Here is a 21,726-nt window from a genome sequence, read left to right as displayed (position 1 = left end):
TCTGTCTTCTAGAATCCATAGTTTCCTTTAAGATTCAGGTAAATATCCATATTCTATTGAATCCAATAATCTAATCCAACAAACATTTATCAAGTGCAAACTATCTGCCAGACACTATGTTAAATGCTGAGGATATAATTAATTAATAAAGAGAATGACACTGTCTGCCCTCAAGGAGCTTAGAATCTTGGTGGGGAGAGACAACACCAAAAAGAGGAACTAGAAAAATTGGGGGAGGGGTTGGAAGACTAAGAGGCATTTTGTTCCATGGAATTGAAATCATGCAGAGAAGCAGCTGCAGAGTGGATTGAGTTCAAAAGTCCAGTTTCGGTCCTCTATAATGGAAGGCATTTGGAGGAGTTTTGTACTCTACCCTTCAGCTCTCCAATCAGAGGGGAGAAGATAATGGACCTGGTGCCAATCAAAACGTGATTAGCAATATAAAACCTTTTATGCCTCCAGGTGCTATTGTTCTCCCCCCAAAAAAATCTTTGTAATAATGTTTCTATATAATAAGAATAAGAAAAACCAGGAAAAACACACTAGTTTGCCAAACTGGGTTGATCAAAGGCCATGCCAGTGTGAATGCATGACAATGAGTCTGTGGACACAATATTAAGAATCATAAATCTTGATGTGCCTACTCCACTTCTCTCTCAAGGCCTCTTCCCTATTTTCATTTGTGAGGAGAGGGTCCAATTTGGACACTTAATATACTTTAAAGACTTGAAGACTATGTCAGAGTATTGTCCAGTGGGCCAGGAAGAGTTACTCAGTCATTCAGCTTAGAGAGAGAAATAACTTCTGTTCTTGCTTTGTTGACACTTCTGAGCAAATTGGCAATCTTGTCATTTTTCCACTGGACTCCCAGGGATGCAGGGAGATGATCTTGCTCAATTTCCCACTCCTTGATGATAACTAAGGTGGTTATACGCACAAAGCAATGAGTACATATGCATGCTTAGGGTGAGATCGCAAATTCATGTGTCTTTTGCTTTGTATTTGTTTTCCAAAGAAGTGATCCTGAGAGATGAATATTTCAGCTTTGTCAGGTATCTCAAGAGTTCAGGTGCTGGTTCCTCAGTGTGCTGCTGTACTTCCTGCATCTTTGTTTCATGAGGCATTGTTCCTGTCTGGACAGGAGATAGGAAACTTGAATGAGTTGTTGAAATAATAATGATTGAAAGGGAGAGTAAAATGTTACTTTATCAATCACATAAGCCTCTTGGAAGGTTAAGACTCCCAGTAGATAATAATCACAGTGATGAGTTACTGATTCATGTTTTATATAGTTTTCAATATGTTTATATCTTTTTATTTGTTTTGAACAATGATTTTATGGCAGAGAAAATAAATAGTTGTCATTTAATTATCTACTTTATATAAAATACCTTCTAGATGATGCCTCATTCTCCATTATTTCTCTGTATTCTTTGACAAAGCTGATTCCCCTATCTTCTTTAACACACTATTCTCTCTAGATTTTTGAGACACTACAAGGAGAGCCTTGTTCTCTTCTTACCTTTCTTAACACTCCTCAATTTCCATTGCTGATCCTCATTAGATCATGATATTTAGCCATATATCTTCCATAGTATTCTGTTCTAGGTCCTGTTTTAATCTCTCGAGTGCTACTTCACTTGGTCATCTAATTAGCTCCTATGGATTTAATTACAATCTCTAAATTGAAGATTTTCAATTCTACCTATCCTGCCCCAACATTGCTATCGATCACTAATCTCACAACTTGAATTTCCTTTCAGATATCTCAAACTGGATGTCCCATGGACATCTTAAACTAAATATGTTCAAAATCAAACCCATTATATTATCTCCCTAAATTCCCCCCTTCTCCTGCCTTCCCTATTTTTGTAGAGCAATAGGAACTTCCCTCAGGCTTTCAAGTTATTAGTAATTTTGACCTCTTCAATATCACCTCCCATCTCCAATCCAATCCCAAGGCCTATAGAGGCCTTATAATATCTCTCAAATATGCTTCCATTTCTCCTCTAATACTACAACCACTTTTCTGCAGGCCCTCAATGCTTCAAACCGACATTATTACAGTAGCCTGCTGGTGGGACTGACTACCTCCCTCAAATTCTTCCTAATCCAATCCATTTTCTTTTCAGTTATTATAGTGATTTTCCTAATATCCAACCATGACAATTATTACCATGGTCTTTCCCTACTTAGTAAACTCCAGTGACTTCCTATCACCTCTGGATATACCACTAGGCCTGGAGTACTCCTCCTCCTTACCTCTAAATACTGTCTGCTTTAATTTCTTCTAAGTCCCAACTAAAATCCCATTTTTGCAGGAAGTTTTCCCTAATACCTTTTGATTCTCCTGCCTTCCCTCTGTTAATCGTTTCCCAATTATCCTGCATATAGCTTCTTTATATATATTTCTTTGTATGTTGTCTCACACTACCAGTTAGAAGTTGAGAAAACAAGGCTTGAATGTGCTTTCATCTATTAACTGTTGACATCTTTTTTTCTTCAATTTTTAAACCTAGAATAGGTGTTTATTTTCCTGCTCTTCTAGTTATTAAAGAAAAGATATGAGTTATAATGGAAGTGAGAAACTCAGTTGGGATCCAAAGTGTTCTCTTTTTGTCCCTGCCCTTAGACTTTGGGAAATTAGCATGTGATATAAGAATAGTCACTTACTTTTCATTCAGTAAGTTTAGGAACACTCATTAATTGATTACTCTGTTAAGCACTTGGTTAAGCACTGAGGATACAAAGAAAGGTAATTTTTTTCTTTGATTCTTATTTATCAGATTTAACTAAAGATTTTTTTGAGATAGTTAAAATTATGAACAGAGAAGAGAATATAAAAAAATAAAATTTATCAGAATCCTTGACTTTATATTTCATTATCTAATACTATTATAGAAAATACTCTAAATTGCATTATTTGAAAGGTCCAGTCAAATTCTTGTGTTTATTACTGTGTGACATTTTGAAAGTGATCAAAATGTCACAGAGCAGGAAACCCTAGGGGAATGATAGCACTGACCATTTGTTACTAATTAAAAAATGCTACATAACAGATCCATCTCTGTGTCAGGAAATTTCCCATAGAGATTTTATTAGAACTTTACTCTTGTTCTTCCCTTCTAATGATGACCACAATACCTTTAAAAAGCCTGTAGTCTAAAATTTTAAGGGGACAAAAGGGGTTTACTTGATATTTCACGTGACCATGAGTCATTGATATGAAAGAAATGTCCCTAGTGTGAAGAAGTATTGCCAAGTTGTTGTTGTTGTTGTTGTTTTAATGCAAAAGAGTTATATAGGTATACTGTTTTTGTTTGTTTATTTATTTTTTGAAGCACATATTTTAACGCCTGAGTCAATTTCAAAGAAATGGTAAATAAGTTTCATTCTTTGAGTTATTCTTTGAAAAACTATATTAAATATTAAAAGGACTAAGAGGTGGGGGTAGGGGGTGGGGGGAAGAAATGTTGGAAACAAGAAAAAAGTTGGAAAAAATTACATAGTCAGAAGAATAGTGATCTTGCTTCACTTCAACAATTTCTGAGTTGTATACTCAATAAAACCACTCTAAACCTAGGTGTTTTTTTTTAATCTGAAAAGTGGGATAATAAGATCTCCCCTTTTCTTGATAAATCTGTTATTCACTGGCTTAAGAAAACCCAAAGATAGGGGGCAGCTAGATGGCGCAGTGGTTAAAGCACCGGCCTTGGATTCAGGAGTACCTGAGTTCAAATCCGGCCTCAGACACTTAACACTTACTAGCTGTGTGACCCTGGGCAAGTCACTTAACCACCATTGCCCCGCAAAAAAAAAAAAAAAAAAGAAAAGAAAACCCAAAGATAGAAAACCCCTCTAGCATTACAGGTTAGTTCCTGATTTGCCTTAGTTTTTTGGTAAGTTGTCCATGACTCTAAGAAGTTAAATGGCTTCCTTATATGTTCACATAGTATTTATCAGAATCAGGATTTAAACTCAAATTTTCCTTAATTCAGGTCTTCCTGACAATAGTAAGTAATAATTAAATATTATTTGTATGTACTACACAATATTGCCTCTCCTTGGTATCAAAGAGTGAAAAGGGACCTTAGATGTCCTTTAGTCCCAACCCTTCATTGTATATATGGGAAAACTGAGAATATTGAAATGTGTTCTACGTAATTCTAGTGAAAAAATCACTTTGTAAAGTGTGACAAAGTATTAGTTGTTATTGTTATTATTACATGAGTTGACCACTTCCCCATACCCAAAATAACAGCTACTAAGGGCTAATAGAGTGAGGAAGTTAACACAAACATAATCATCTTAATTGGAAGTTTACTGTTTTGCAAAACTACCTGTGAGAAGCAATCTTTAACAATGCAATAACTCATTTATTGAGTTTTCATGAAATATGATATATATTCATCTTTGTAATATTTGTACATAGAATGTATCTTATAAAAATCTAAAGAAAGGAGAGATTTATTTATTGTCAATTTCTCCAGAAGCTCCTGTTCATTGATAATATTATACCAAATAAATCAAGTTCTAGAAAACTATAGAGCCTGATTGATATAATCCATTATTCCTCAAAGGAGATCTATCAAGTCATCCAGAAGATGGAAGAACTTATGGATAAGGAACAAATATTGCCCCAGATGATCCCATGTAGATAGAGAAAATTCAAGGCATTGGTCCATTTTTGTGTATGTGTATATACATAATATATATATATATAAATATATATATATATATATATATATATACCCATATCTAAATGCATACTCACATTAATATATATTAAGCACATGTATAATGAACTGAGTACAGAATTTAACATGAATAGGACCTCAGGCTGGATTGCATATGACACATTTTATAATGTATTTAATAAATTTTAAAATAAAATCATAGAATTACAATAATCCCCAATTAGAAATTATAAATCTATAATATATATTCATATTTTCATGTCACACAAAATTGAGTGTGGTTAGACACCAAATGAAGAAACAGACTGCAATGACTAGAAGTTACTACTACTTTTTCCCCTGTGAACACAATGGTCATCAAGAAATTAGGTCAATGCATTGACATTATAGTGAAAGAGAGAGTTTCAGAATGAAGAGGAATGATTTGTACTTCTTGAAATGTATTCCACAGGAAAAACAACACATTATTGTCTTATGCATAGCTATATATATATATATATATAGTGTTAACAATTCTCCAGGAAGAATAATATAGAACTGTTTATTTTGAGAAATAAAATTCTAACATAAATCGGAAATCTAAGTTTTGCTTTTCCTCATATTAATTTAAACAAATGAATATTTCTTTCAATTCTGCACCCAAACTATGTAGAAATAAGTATTAAAAATGGCTTAATATGGCATTGGAATAAGAATGATAAATGCTATTTAAAGTATGCTACCCTAATAGATTCCCATATACTTTCATTCCTTTGGGTTTGCATTACTGTATTTTGTACCAACAGACTTTTAACAAGTCTTCCAAATTTGCATAAATGAAGAAAATCTTATAAATGTTAGTGGAAAGGGAACTTTTGGATAATCAGTTCAAAAGAACATAAAATCATGATGCTAAATTTTTAATGTGGTATTGCCTCGTGTAGATATGAGAAGACAGGTGCTTTGTGCACATGGATCAGAAGTGCCTATTCAAACATGATTTTCCCTACATGAATGTTAATTGGAAATACACCAGAATAAAAGAAATAAGATGTTACTCTGCAGGAATTATGCAATACTAAAATAATGAAGGAATACTTTTGACAAGATACGTTAATGAAAAGGCAAATAAAAGTCCAGCTTTTTTCTTGTTTCATATCATCTAGAAGTATATTTATTAAAATAAAAATAATCAAAAGATGAAAACAGTAATCACCATTGGGAGAAAATCATCATTATCAAAAACAACAACAACAAAACAAGTGGAGCCAACAGTGAGAAACTCTGTTAATTAATTGAATATTGGGGAGGGGGAGAATGGAATAGCCATAGTACTCTAAATGTCATTATGTGTCAAATTATATTTTAATAAAAATAAGGTTCCACCAGAATTGTTAAAGTGAAGCCAAAGATAAATAATACACATCATTCCAATTTTGAAATAATGAACAATTTGCCAGGAGAAGAGATCTCTAAGGGAGAATCCAAGAATCACTGACCTAGAAAAAAGTGATAAACCAAAAGAAACCATGACTATCCTATTTCATTAAATTACAAAAGAAAATGCCCCATAAGTATTAGAGCCAAAGGGCAAAGTTCCAATAAATAGAAACCACATTGCACCATCCACAGAATATGTGATCTCTTCTCTCCACTCACAATCATCACTTTAAGATATTTTTATCACCTCTTGATTATAATATTGTCAACTTCTAATTGCTCTGCTTTGAATCTCTCCCTAATCCAATCCATCCAACAATCAGCTATCAAGGTGTTTTTTTCCCCTAAAGTGCAAATATAAACATCATTTCTAGTCCCATGAACAACAGTGTCTCAATATTTTCTCCAAGATTTAATATGAACTCCTTGTTATGCTAAGCTCATCATAGCCTGTTCTCTCCCTAATTTTCCAGTATCTTCATACTTTAATCTCCTTCATTCATTCTACAATGCAATGACAGTCTTTTACTTGAAGTTCCTCGAACACTTTACTCAACTTCTGTATCCTTTCCTTTAAATTGATTATATTCCCTATGCATGAAATACTCTATCCCTTCATTTAATCCTCTGATTCTCCTGCCCACCTTAAAATTTAAGCTTAAATTCTATGTAATCCACATGACCTTTGATTATAATATTGTCAACTTCTAATTCCTCTGCTTTGAATCTCTCCCTAATCCAATCCATTCAACAATCAGCTCTCAAGGTGTTTTTTTCCTAAAGTGCAAATATAAACATAATTTCTAGTCCCATGAACAAGTGTTCCAATATTTTCTCTAAGATTTAATATGAACTCCTTGTTATGCTAAGCTCATCATAGCCTGTTCTCTCCATAATTTTCCAGTATCTTCATATTTTAATCTCCTTCATTCACTCTACAATCCAATGACAGTCTTTTACTTGAAGTTCCTTGAATACTTTACTCAACTTCTACCTCTCAGATTGCCTTCCTTCTATTCTATATCTTTTTATGAACTTAGTTGTTCACATGGCACTGCCCTTATTATAAAAATAGCTACTTAAAGTGAGGGACTATGTTTTTGCCTTTCTTTTGTGTAATTTAAAATTCTAAATGTGGGTTCTAATCTGTCCCCCCAGGTTTGGGCGTAAACTAACATCACTGATAAGCTTAGGTTTTTAAAGGTTTATTGAAAGATAGTGAAAGAAAGAGAAAGATTGAGTGAAAGAAAGAGAAAGATTGAGAACAGATTTTCTAAACCTGGCAAACCTAACCTTCCTAAGCTCTCACTTCTGAAGTCCCCTGCCACCATGCTGATCTCTCCCACCAAAAAACACATAACTCTCTCCCCAGCGGCCACTTCCTTCTTCACATTCCTCTTCCAGAAATGGGAGGTTCTTCAAGCTGATTGGCTAGTGTCATTCAAATTCATTGGTTCACTGGACCTGAAGGTGGTCTCAATATAAAGTTCAAAGTTTTTAGTTTCTGAGAACAATTACTTTTTTAAGTACCCTTAAGTACCGGCCAGATGTGCTTACAATCTAGTAAACTGGAAGTAAGCCAGTAATCAAGTCAGCAGTCACCTTATCCAATTCTATCAGTTTAAACCAGTCTCTAGGTGGGCCTCTGAGTATCTGCTAAATCTCACCTATCACATTCCATTATCTTGACACATTTTATTTGCATAGTATTTATTTGGCACAAAATAAACCCTTGACATAAAATTTATTTGCTTTGCCATGACTTGATTCTGTGCTTGAATGTGCTCTCACTCACCTTGAATCATTAGAATGTAAGTTTATTAAGGGAAGAGCTTGGTTCACCTTTGTTTGTTCAGCGATTAGCATAGTGCTTGGCATGTTGCTTGTTGTTGTTGAGTTGTTTCAGCGATATTCAATTCTTTGTGACCCTGTTTGGGGTTTTCTTGGCAAAGATATTGAAGTGGTTTGCCATTTTCTTCTCCACTTCATTTTACAGATGAGGAAATTGAAGCAAACAGGGTTAAGTGACTTGTTCAGGTCACATAGCTAGTGCTTGAGGCCAGATTTGATCTCATGAAGTTGTCTTCCTGACTCCAGGCCTGCTAATCTATCCACTGTGCCACCTAGCTGAACAATATTCTACAGTACCACATACCTGCCTACCTTGAATGTAGTAGTGGCATAATCAATGTTTGTGAACAAATTGATCAATTGATTAATTAACTCCTGCATAGATATAACTTCAATTGGTTCCTGAGCTTCCAGGCCGAAGATAAAAATTATATAGAGATATATTACATGTCAAGTAAATTTAGGCAGAATTTCTAAGGCTATTAACCATCATCAACAAAAATAAAAGACAATAATGGAAGATTTAGAATACATTATATATATATATATATATATATATATATATATATATATATATATAGTAACGATTGGAATGATGCCACCTGCTGGATACTTACTGTAGAAGAGTTCTGCCCATGAAGCAAAGGTCTTTGAGGGCAAGACCAGGCTTCAGGAAGTGACGCGGACTAGTGGGAGGAGGAAGGAAGAGACTGGCGCTCAGTCTCGCTTCTTTTTCCTGAGGATGCTGGCGGAGAAGGGAGCTAGAAATGTGCTCTCCCTTTAATAGATAGGAATCTAGGCCTTTCTCTCTCTCTTTACCAAATTCTTATTCTCCTTAATAAATGCTTAAAAGTCTAACTCTTGCTAAAGCTTGTAATAGATTGGCGACCACTCATTAGATATTTTAGACAGACTAGCTAGAATTTTAGCCCTTAACAGATGGCTGACCACGAAGAGGAAAGCTAACCCTCAGTCTTCTGATCTTCTGGTTGGGTAAGAAATTTCCCCTCCCTCTCCCTTTAACTGCTAAGTACTGGCATACTGGCTGTGTTTTTCCTTTGAATTTTTTCGAATGGACCTTTTAAACTCCCTAATTACCCTATTTTTGATTTTAGTCTGTTTAACCAGACAAATGGGAGATAAGATCATGTTAATGCTTTGTTTTTGTGGATTTTCTATTTTTCTTTTTATTTTTGTTAAAAGAGCCAGCAACTTACTCACACAAGGAAATATCTCTCCCTCTCCCAACCATGCTTTTTCAGAGAAACCTGAAGAGATTCCCGCAGCTTTTCCCAGTTCTAACAGTAATTGTTGCTCTAATTTTGCATGCCTGGAGGCAATGACCCACCCTCTAGAAGCTTTTAATCCCCTAGCACCTGGAGGCAAAGTGGGGGAAGAGGAATCCAGGCCTGAGTTCAAAATCAAGTCTGATTCAAATTGCTCTGGTCCCTCCCCTCCTCTCCAGACCCCACCCTCTACTCCTCCTATGGCCAAGCCCATAGCTTCCCCTGCCTGGGAAGTCCAGAGATCTGATGCGCATGCTCACCTTTTTCTAACTACATTTGCACCTTCAGGCTCAACTCTTCCCCAGCCTGGCTGTGCTTCTGAGACAACCTTAGAAAGCCCTTTAAATTCCAGATATGCTTGTTTTGTTCATAATTTTGCTAACCTGCTTTTGTCTTTAATTAGTAATCTTATAAAGCATTTGTATGGTGAAAAGCCCGACAGACAATATAGAGGGGTTAAAGAAGAAAAACTTAAGCTGAATAAGAATGACAATCAACATAGTTCAAGACTCTGCTTCTTTTGCCATGGAAGGGTATATATTTTACAGAAATGTAGAAGTAAGCAGCAAGGTATTGATATGAGTATTGGGGATTTTAGATATCGGAATCAAGAGTGTTCTGAATTCACTCAGATTATTGTCAGTTCAGAGGTTACATAGGATTTCTATGCTATTACATATACATTTTGGAATTAATGGTATAGGTTTATTTTCATAGAGATTTTCATGCTTTTGAGATTGTGTCTTATACTTAGTTTCTAAAACAAGGAGAATATTTGTAAAGCTTTTTATAGTCATATGATCAAGTTTATATTTTATAATACTCTTATTAATATTAAGTTCATATTCATTTAGACTTCCTTAGTTTGAATTTCATTGTCTTTTATTGTTCCATGTGTATTTTCTTCTATTCATTTGTCTATCTAATTTTGAAACATTGCAAGATGGTTTTGATTTTATTATACAATGTTAATTCTAGGAGTATTGTGCTCCCATATTCTTAGTTGTTTGTTTTTGTTATTTTTTCTCAACTGATTATTTGATCAAACTCTTTAAAGCATTTCCCTGGCAAATTGGTTGCCATGGCAAGTGTAAATTGATTCTAGAAGTATTATTTTTGATAAGCATATTCCAAAAACAAAAAAAAAGAGGGGAACATTTGTAAAAGTTTTCTTTGAGATTGTGTTGTGATTTAACTTATATTTAAATGTTATGATTTTTCAAAAAAGAAATTGTATACTAAGTAAAAAAAAAAGGTATTATTTGAAATTGTTGCATAATTATATATTGTGTTCTGAGTCAAGATGTATTCACATTTTTTGCAATCATTTATTATCCTCAATTTTTAAATCCATATGAGACTTGGATTATGGGAATTTATCATTTAAGACATTAATTGCCTTTATTCTGAGTTATCAGATGTCAGTTGGCCAAGATGCCATCCAATCACAAGAGGAATACATGCAAGAGCAGACACTGAACTGTCACATGAGGGGAGACATGCATGAAGTCAAGGTATGGCCGAGGGAACGGCTTTTGACTAATGTTGAGGTTGGATTCTCTTGGTTTAATATTTTATTTTATTTTTCCCCACAATATTGTACAGATGGCTGGAAGTATTGATCCCACCCATCTCACTTCTACACCTGGCTTCTATGCTCCCTCCTATATGCCTGATGCCATGGACCATCTCAATCCCATGCATCTGATTAAGTCTGACTCAGTTTCCTCCAATATGTTCAGTGGCATGGACGTATATTCCATCCACCTATTTTAAGCCTGGCATACTGTATGGGCAGTACATATTGCTCAAGTGTGGGAATGCTCATATCCCATCATTTCTCTGTTCTTTTATGGTAACCCCCATAATTATCTCAGGTGTCATGATAAATAACAGTGTTGAATTTGGCCTTGACATCTGTTACTAATTATATTAGATTTTAAAATTTCTCATAATGGCATGAGGATAATTAGGCAGATGATGCAAAAAGTGATGAAACAGATAAAAATTATTTTTAATAATTAATATTGCAGCAATTGTCTTCTCAATTACCCTCCATAAGGGGGGGGACTACAGTAATATTATAATTTTAAAGAATGTTTCAATTTTTGTTTTATTATATGTTTCATGTGTAACAACTAAGATTCTGTATTCCCTTAGACATGTTTTTGAGAACTTTCATTGTTTGATTTTATTATTGACAAAGCTATTTTAAAGTTGTGTTAAGCTCAATTTTGTAGGAAATTTCCTGGCTGATTACCAGCATCCACACATCAACCCCTGAAAAGACTTCCATTCTACGACTACACCTAGAGGACATCTGAGAAAAGACTTTCAGAGACTTTAAATGAACAGTTTTGTTTTGTTGTTGTTTTTTTTTCTCTTTTCTCTTTCTGTTATAATATACACCATCTGTAACGTGTATTCTCTGCAGAGGCCCTCCCTTTGCAAGACTAATGTCAAAGCGTCGGTTCATGAGGACAAAAAAAAAAAAAATCGCCCCTCTGGACAAAACTTTCCTCTCTTCCTTTTCTATATTGTTGTTCACATATTATTAGTTAGCAATAGTTATTATATTGTTTTTACTGTTCCGTCAAGGAAACATTTTGTTTCTTGAGGAACAACAGGGGGGACTGTAACGATTGGAATGACGCAACCTGCTGGATACTTACTGTAGAAGAGTTCTGCCCATGAAGCAAAGGTCTTTGAGGGCAAGACCAGGCTTCAGGAAGTGACGCGGACTAGTGGGAGGAGGAAGGAAGAGACTGGCGCTCAGTCTCGCTTCTTTTTCCTGAGGATGCTGGCGGAGAAGGGAGCTAGAAATGTGCTCTCCCTTTAATAGATAGGAATCTAGGCCTTTCTCTCTCTCTTTACCAAATTCTTATTCTCCTTAATAAATGCTTAAAAGTCTAACTCTTGCTAAAGCTTGTAATTGATTGGCGACCACTCATTAGATATTTTAGACAGACTAGCTAGAATTTTAGCCCTTAACAATATATATATATATAAAAGGAAAATTCCTTGCCTTCATAGCATTACGTATAATTAATTATGTCTACATTTATACTACTATATGCCAGACACTGCTAAGTGTAGAGGATACAAAAAATGGGTATAAACTCCCTTATCTTATAGTCATTTTCGTTTGTTTGTTTTTGTTTTTTGCAGGGCAATGAGGGTTAAGTGACTTGCCCAGGGTCACACAGCTAGTAAATGTCAAGTGTCTGAGGCTAGATTTGAATTCCTGAATCCAGGGCTGGTGTTTTATCTACTGTGCCACCTAGCTGCCCCAAAATTCTCTGACTTAAAGAACTCATCTTCCAGTGGTGGAAATAACATGACAATATGCAAATAATACATAAATCACACAACACACAGATGTGATAAATTAAAAATAATATCAGAGAGAAGGAACATATTAAGGAGGATTCAGAATAGTTTCTTGCAAATACTAAGAATTTATCTGACAATTGAAGGAAGCCAGGAAGCAGAGATGAAGAGGGAGAGAGTTCTGTGTATGAGAGATAGTCAATGAAAACAAACCAAGTTGAAAAATAATGTCATGCTTAGCTATTCTTGGCAATACAATGATCCAAGACAACTCTGAAGGACTTATGATGAAAAACACTATCCCTTCCCAGAGAAAGAACTGATGGTGTCTGAATACAGCTTGAAGCATATTTTTTAACTTTACTTTTCTTGAGTTTTTTTTGGCCTATTTTCTTTCATAACATGACTAATGTGGAAATGTTTTGCATGCTAAACATGCATAACCTATATTGAATTGCTTGCTTTCTCAAAGAGGGGAAGGAAGGAAGAAGCGAGAGAATTTTAAACATAAAGTTTTAAAATTAGATGTTGGGGCAGCTAGGTGGCACAGTGGATAAAGCACTGGCCCTGGATTCAGGAGGAACTGAGTTCAAATCCGGTCTCAGACACTTGACACTTACTAGCTGTGTGACCTTGGGCAACTCACTTAACCCTCATTGCCCAGCAAATCTCTGCTCCCCAAAAAAGGAGATGTTGTTGAATATTAAAATATAGTTTTTGTATCTGCTTGTCTCCTACAAACAGATCAGAGAAATAATGTCTATCTCTCCTACAAAATTAATAAATCAGAAAAATTATATTATAATATCTCCTACTAACCAGATCAGACAACATGATATCCATACCTGTCCTTCTATGAAACAGATCAGAGACAGACAGAAAAAACATAATATCAATTTAATATTTCATCCAAAGAAGAAATATATAACACATGATCATGTTGAGACTCCCCTATTAGAAGAGAGCTCAGAGACTCCCCATTTCTGAGGGTATATTTTTTTTTTGTCCACTGATTACAGGGCATTGACAGTTTCAATACTATGATACAGAAGCAAAGGCAGTTTAACAATTTCAGTTATAACAAGTATGAAGGAAATACCAAAGCATCATGATAAGATTACAGGATTCAAAAAAAAATGGTTTGGCAAGGATGAGGATGCTGAGATGTTACCATAAGATAGGGACTTACTATCTTGAGGGAAAAGAAATCACTAGGTAGGGTCTTTTATCTGCTAGCTATCTGGGTTCAGTTTGGAATTCAGTTGAAGGACATTTTGTTCCTATTAACCTATTAAACCAAGGTTTCATAAAAAATACTTTTGGATAATAAGATACCTCCATCAAATCCAGGTGATCAATATATTCATAGTAACAATGTTAAAATTGTTTTTGATGTAATTGGAGAAAAGTAAAATAATAAAGAAAAAAGAATTTCATGATTTAAGGAATGGTGAGGAAGCCAATGTCATTAGATTGCATAAAGCACAGAGAAGAGTGATGTGTAAAAAGGTAGAATTGGCGAAGTTATAAAGGACTTTAGAAGCCAAATAAAGGATTTTATATTTTATCTTGCAGATTTCCCTGTATGGCCCAGGCAAGTTAGCTGCAGGGGAGTGGTGAAAAATGAGAGAGAGTGTACAGAGTCTGTGGAAGTAGAAAAGTCTGGAGATATTTTGTTCTGGAAGGGACCTTAGATAAAATAAGGAAAGTGAGAGACACAACCGTTAAGTGACAGAGCTATAATCTGTAGCCTGGTTTTCTGATTCTTCACACCTAGCAAACCAGAAAAATAACAATAGCTGAAAGATTACAAAACTCATTGTTGGAAGTACTGCAGGAAGAAAGAAATGAAAATTCATTGCTGTAATAGAATTTCATTCTAGAAAACGACTTGAAATTTGGAAAATTAAAAAAAATTCTAATCTTTTAATTGAGAAGTACACTAAAATGTACTATACAACAGGAGATTATTGAGAGCAGGAAAAGCACTACAAATTTGCACATTTTTATAGTAGAAGATTTTGGACAACAGAAAGCTTTTTTTAAGGAGAGAGTGAGGCTGACATAGGTCAGGACAACTAGACACGATCCCAGATACAGTGGGAGACCTTGGCCTTTTTAAGTTAAGGTATTGTCCAGGTCTCAGTTTATCTGAGGCAACAACCATTCAGTAATTACAAGCTTGGTAAGAATCAAGACAAAATATGACCTAGTTTACCTTCTCAAAAGAATCATTCTGGCAGGAGAAGACCCTCAGGATTTCTGGCCAGAACAGTAGTAGTAGCAGTAGTAGTAGTAGTAGTAGTAGTAGTAGGCTTCCACCAGTCTCAGACAACCACAGATCACTGCCTTGAAGAGCCATAGGCCACAGTGTGGCTGTGCAGTCCGATACGGGAGCCGCAGCTCCTGAGTGACTTATAACCTGTAACTGCTGCATCCCATGTTGTATCTACCCCATGAGGAGTAGCTGGAATGTCCTCTCCAGGGCGCTGGCCTGGGCAGATCAATATGGAAAACAAGCTGTTGCTCATGCAGCAGGTTTTCCCTCTCTGTGACATTGGCGAATCCAAAAGAGAGGCAAAGCCAATACAATTTGGCACCAGTGTCGCAGCAGGAGTTGCCAGAGGGATGTGATGTCCAACATCCAACTGCCTAAGGGACTCCACTCCTGATTTTTCCTCGGGGTTAACTCCCAAAGCCTTTCCCATATATGGGTGTACAGCCGCAAGGAAGCAGAGGTTTAAAAGCAAGGTTACCTTCCCTTAGGCGGGTTGCCTACCAAGGCTAACTAGCCCCACCTGCCTGAAGTGACTGGTTTTTAAGGCATCAATGACTTGCCTTCACCCCTTCTCCTGTTAGTGGAAACAGTTCCACCACGAGAAGGCCAGGAGTTGGTATTGGGTTGTCAGAAGCTATTTGAGACACATGCTATTAGAGCATTTTATAGAGAGTGGGAGCTTAACTCCACTCCCACCCCAGCATGACAAACCTTTGGAATGAGCCAGAAGAGTAACAACTGCTATTTGCACTCCTTCTGAGAGATCTGTGACCTATTATTGGCCAATCAGTGAGAGCCAGAATGAATTGCATTTAAAGGCATTGTCAAGTAGCTCCATTTGAATCCCAATGGACTTTATCAAACCTGGTTTTCTTCAAGTGTATTTCAAGAAATTATAAATGAAAAATATATTAGACAAAAGATTTAATGTTTCCAGTTTTACAAAATGATTGAATAAATAAGGAAGAATAAAAAAAATGTAGTCTCCAAACCCCAAGAAATAAAACTTTATATTCCTTTGGACAGAGCATCTGCTCTTAACTCAGTTTCTTCTTCCATAAAATAGAGGCTAAGCATAGATGGCATTTCAAGTCCCAGCTCTGATTCTCTGATTCTCTGATCTATGGCTATATCCATTATCTTCTTTTCATCTTCAAAATACTGTGAGGTAGGTACCATATGTATTATCATTTCCATTGTAGATATAAGAAATTGTGCCTTTGAGAGACCATAAAACTTGTCTATAATCATTTAGATGGTAAGTAGCAGAGAAAAAGTTGGAGAGAGGAATCTGATGCCATGTTTTTCTTGAATCTAACTCCAGTGCCCCTTCAAATACATTGTCTGAAGATTGACAAAAGTATTCATTGATTTTCATATGATATTATCTTTTTTGTGTGATGTACAGTGAGCTGGTGATAGAGGATACAGAAATGTGTTAGGTTCCTAAAGCAATTTCAGCCTCCCTTCCGTTTTTTCACCATAAAAAGGTCAGAAAGATCTGAAAATGAGAAGGGTAAGATGTTCCTCTGGAAAGGTTATATTCAGTGGGATACTGTTTTCCTTAATGCAATAAGTATTACCTGGTGGAAGATGGGTGATTTTCATCTGGGTCTTAGGTGTCCTTAAGTTCTTCAATGTGGTTCTGTCACCAGTTGGGATAGAATATGGAAATATTTTACATGTGTCTATTGTTTCCTTTTTTACCATAATTATTTATGAATATGTGGGACTTTGTGCTTTTTTATCTTTTTGACTTTGTTATTTCATCAACCTTTGTCCTTGAGCTCTCAAAAGCAAAACTGGTAGGTCAAAAACTGTAAGAGTTCTGTATAAGCTAAAAATCTTTATATATGGCCTCTGTAAGAGGCTTTGCTATCTTCCAGATGACCATCCTAGTACAGTATGAAGAAGTTCATTACAGAAACAATAGCCACTAGGTGGTGAATTTATGGGGAATACAGGATAGCATAGCAGAGCAGAGCATAGCAGATCATAGCAGAGCACAGTACAGAACAGCACTGGTATAGTATAGTACAACATTAATAGGGTATAGAATAGTATGGTATAGTAGAATAGAGTGTAGTGTAATGTAGTGTAGTGTTGTGTAGTATAGTATAGTATAGTATAGTATAGTATAGTATAGTATAGTATAGTGTAGTGTAGTGTAGTGTAGTGTAGTGTAGTGTAGTGTAGTGTAGTATAGTATAGTATAATATGGTGGAGTGGAGTATAGTGTAGTGTATTATGGCATAGTCAATGAAATGTACAAAAATATAGATTATCTTTGATTTTTATGTGGTTACCTTTGTGTTTTATGATCACAATTGCAGGATGTCCAATTGGCCATCCAAATCTGTTGATAATATAAGTACAGCAGGGATGATAGCAACACCCACACTTCCTTCTCCTCATGAATCCTCACCATTAGTCTAGTCCATCTTATTCCTAACCAGTACCACTAGAGCCAGGTTCTACCAAAGTCTAATATATTCTACTATACCATTTGAAATTCGTACTTAATTTTTTTTTTGTATAGCAACATTCTCAAGCGCTTTTAAGTGTGAACGTTTCACTAGACACTATGCTAAGCACTGGTGAAACAAAAAGACACAAAAGACTGTCGCTACCAGTAAGGAACTTATAATATAAAGAGGGAGACAATGTGCAAACAAATATATACAAAGCAAACTACTTACAAGATAGATAGGGAATAAAAAAGGGAAAGCACTAGAATAAAGAGGAGTTAGGGAAGGCTTCTGGTAGAAGGTAGGATTTTAATTTTGATTTAAAAGCGGTCAGGGAAAATGAGGAGGGAAAGCATTCTAAATGTTGGGGCTAGCCCAAGAAAATGCCCAGAACTGAGAAATTGATTATCTTTTTTTTCAGGCACAGTTAGGACAACAATATCACTAAATTGAATAACACTAGAAAAATAGAGGGGACTGGGTTACAGAGGACTTTGAATGCTAAACCAAAGATTTACATCACTCCTGGATGCAAACAGAAGCCATTGGGATTTATTGGGGGAGTGGCATGATCAGATATGCTTTTAGGAAAATCACTTTAATGGCTGAATGCAGAATGAATTGTAGTGGGGAGAGACTTCAGGAAGGCAGAACCACAAACATGTTATTGCAATAATCAAGACTTGAGGTGATGAAGCCCTGCACTAGAATGGTGGCAATGAATGTTTAAGACATGGTGCAAATGTAAAATAGGCAAGCTTGGATATGATGAGTAGGAGGGGAGGGTGAAAGATACTGAGGATTTCAGGATGATGCCTAGATTTTGATGTTGAGGGGCTGGGAGGATTGTGTTGCCTTCTAAAGTAAGAGGGAAGGTTGGAGGTTGTGGAAAAGGGCTAGGAGGAAAGATAATGAGTTTTATTTTTGACACATTGACTTTAAGATGTCTATTAGACATCGAATTTGATATGTCTAAAAGTCAGTGGGAAATGCAAAATTGGGGGTCAGGAGAGATCTGAGAATCATTAGCATAAAGATGGTCATTAAATTCATTTGAACTGATGAGATCACCAAATAAAGTTATATAGAGGAAATAGAGAAGAAGTGATTGATTGGAGGTAGATATCAGGCATTTGGACTGCTTCCAACCCAACAGCCTTTCCTCAGGTGAGCATCAGGTGATGGAAGGCTCATGCTCTAGTGTACTAGTAGTCTGATGTCATTTCACTAAAATCTTAACTTTGGTTAAATTCCTGACCTCACTTTTCAACCAAAACTGCTCTTTCCAATATTCTCTTAATTTCTGAATCTAGTGGCTTTTTCTGATCTATCTGCCACATTTAATACTATTAGTTAGTTTCTTTTCCTGAAGCTTCTCTCCTTTCTGGATTTTCATGACATTCTTCTCTCATGGTTCTCCTCTTACAGCTGATCACTCCTCAATCATTTTTGTATGTATTTTTGGCCCTTTTCTTTTTTTCATCTATAGTATTTCACTTGGTTATCTTATCAGTTGCCTTAAATTGAATTATCATTTCTACAAAGCAATTTTCTATATCTACATAAGCACGTCTCTCCTGAGTGCCAATCCAACATCAGTTACTGTCTTGTTGACATATTAAATTGAATGTCTGTTAATATCTAAAGCTGAACATGAAACTAAAAGGAATTCATTATTTCTCCAGAGTAGATCAACACACAATTTTGATGATACTGTGTACAATGTTCTTCTGGTTCTGCTCATCTCACTCATCATAAGCCCATGCAAGACCCTCCAGGTTTCTCTGAACTCCTCCTGCTCATCATTTCTTACAGCACAATAGTATTCCATTACATTCATATACCACAACTTGGCCAGCCATTCCCTAATTGATGGGCATCCCCTCAACTTCCAATTCCTTGCCATCACATAAGAAGCAGGTATAATATATATATATATATATATATATATATATATATATAATTAAAAGCACTATTAATCTCAAGACTAATCCACCAAACCTTAAAGGATTTTCCTTCAATTCCTTTCATTTTACCCAAAAGAAATGTTACTAATTTCTTCATCTGTTGCTAGGAAAATATTTTAGCAACTCCCAAAGCATTGTATACATTTTTTTTCTTATCATTATTATTGTTGAACCAACTACTGAGTGCTTAAATTACTGAATTTGTCATCATCTCATTAAGAGAATTAAAATTTCCTTTCACTTCTTATGATAGCCACTCTTTTTAGTAACTACATTTCAAGAGAGGGCTATGCCAGAAGACATCCTTTTTCCTATTTTAGGGATAATATAAGCAGAAAACCTCCATAATATTGCCATGACTCCAACAAGATAGAATCTATAGAAGACACAAATGACCAACTGAATTTTGACTAAAATGAACAATATTGTGCCAATAGTTTGTCCTGTTGAATTCCCACATTTAAGTGGTCAAATTGTATCTTTTCCACAAAAGTCATTATTAACCCTAATTAATTCCTTAACATTTTTGGAAAAAAGTATGATTTCCCCCATCTTTACAACTATCATGACCATCTCAGAGTCAAGCCCTGCTTGTTTACTGATTAGTATATTGAAGTGTCTCTGATCGACTGATGAGTTGATAAAGCTATTTCCCTCCTAATGAGATGCATGTCTTTAAGTTCAGTAACAAGTGTTCCATCCAAAACTACATACACAAACAAAATATAGTTTTATATTTACTCCCCAGTCACCAACTCAGTAAAGTAATAAATGATTTTAAATCATTAGCCCAAAATAGCCTCTGCAGCTGCTTGCCCTTGGATGATATGTAGTTGAAATATATTCCATATTTAATGCAGTGTCATTAGAGTTATTTATTTGAAATTAGCATGTTTTCTATGCACATTTTCTGATATTTTACACCTGTTAAGACCATCTTGCCACTAGCAATTTCTTTCATACTGTACTCCAGAACTGCCAGAAGTACTTTAAATTATTTTTCTAGCCTCCTTCCTCCTATTCTTGATTCCTATTAAAACCAAAATTGCATATAACCCCTTATCCTCTGGTGAACTACCTTAAACCAACTAATCCTTCCTCTTAAAAATATTTTTTTTCATGTTTTGAAGGTCATTTTTTATTGAATAGAATTTTATTTTCCAAAATATATGTAAAAACAAATTTTAACATCAATTTTTAAGAAATTTGTGTTCCAACTTCTCTTTCTCCTCCGTTCCCACCTCCCACCCACTAGAACTCAAGCATTTCAAAATAAGTTATACATGAGTAGTCATGGAAAGTATTCCCACATCTGAAATATTTTCTATATTAAATTGACTAAGCGATTTTGAACCACAATGGGTAGTTTAAACCATACTAAGCTAATAGCTGAGTTCCACATACATTTTTCTGGTTGACTTTTGACTAATATGATATCTCGGTACTATTTTATTCATTTGAACTTTTTAAAAAATGATGATCCAGGGGCAGCTAAGTGGCGCAGTGGATAGAGCAGTGGCCCTGGAGTCAGGAGGACCTGAGTTCAAATCCGGACTTATTCACTTTACACTTACTAACTGTGTGACCCTGGGCAAGTCACTTAACAGCAATTGCCTCACCAAAAAAAGAAAGAAAGAAAGAAAGAAAGAAAGAAAGAAAGAAAGAAAGAAAGAAAGAAAGAAAGAAAGAAAGAAAGAAAGAAAGAAAAAATGATGATCCAAGACAATCCCAAAGGACTATTGATGAAACATACTATCCACCTCCAAAGGAAAAACTGATATTGATGGAACACACACACACACACACACACACACACACACACACAAAATGGACTTACTCCATTTTTACCATTAAATAAACAAATATTGAAAACCATCATAATATAGAAGATAAAACATTGGACCTGGAGGCAGGAACCCTTTGTTCAAATTCTGCCTCAAGTACTTCCTAGATGTATGACCCTGGACAAATCACCTAATCTATTTGTGTCACAATTTCTTGACCTAAAACATGATGAGATTGAACTAGTTGTCCTTTAATGTCTCCTCCATTTTGAAATCTATGATCTTATGATGATTAAGATTTTGACCCTTCCCCCAATTCTCTATCTTTAAAATGGATATACTGTGTTTAGATAATGGAAAAAGTACTAGATATGGATATGAGATACTTGTTTTCACACATCAGATATTTACTGACTATTTAATAATGGACATGTCTTTTAACTTCTCTAAGCATCTTTCTTTATCTATAAAACATATAATACAATGGCGTCTGGAACATTTAGAGTATTTCTGAAAGCATCTCTTTTAGAGAATCTGGGGGATCTGTTTCCAGGAGAGTCATAATGACATATAATGATAGTGCCTTGGAAATATTTGGAGCATGCTTAGGTATTGTCTTAATTTGTTCTAGTTGGTTAACCATGTA

This window comes from Dromiciops gliroides, chromosome 1, assembly GCF_019393635.1.
Source record: "Dromiciops gliroides isolate mDroGli1 chromosome 1, mDroGli1.pri, whole genome shotgun sequence".
Lineage (NCBI taxonomy): Eukaryota > Metazoa > Chordata > Mammalia > Microbiotheria > Microbiotheriidae > Dromiciops > Dromiciops gliroides.
This window is presented reverse-complemented; position numbering follows the sequence as displayed.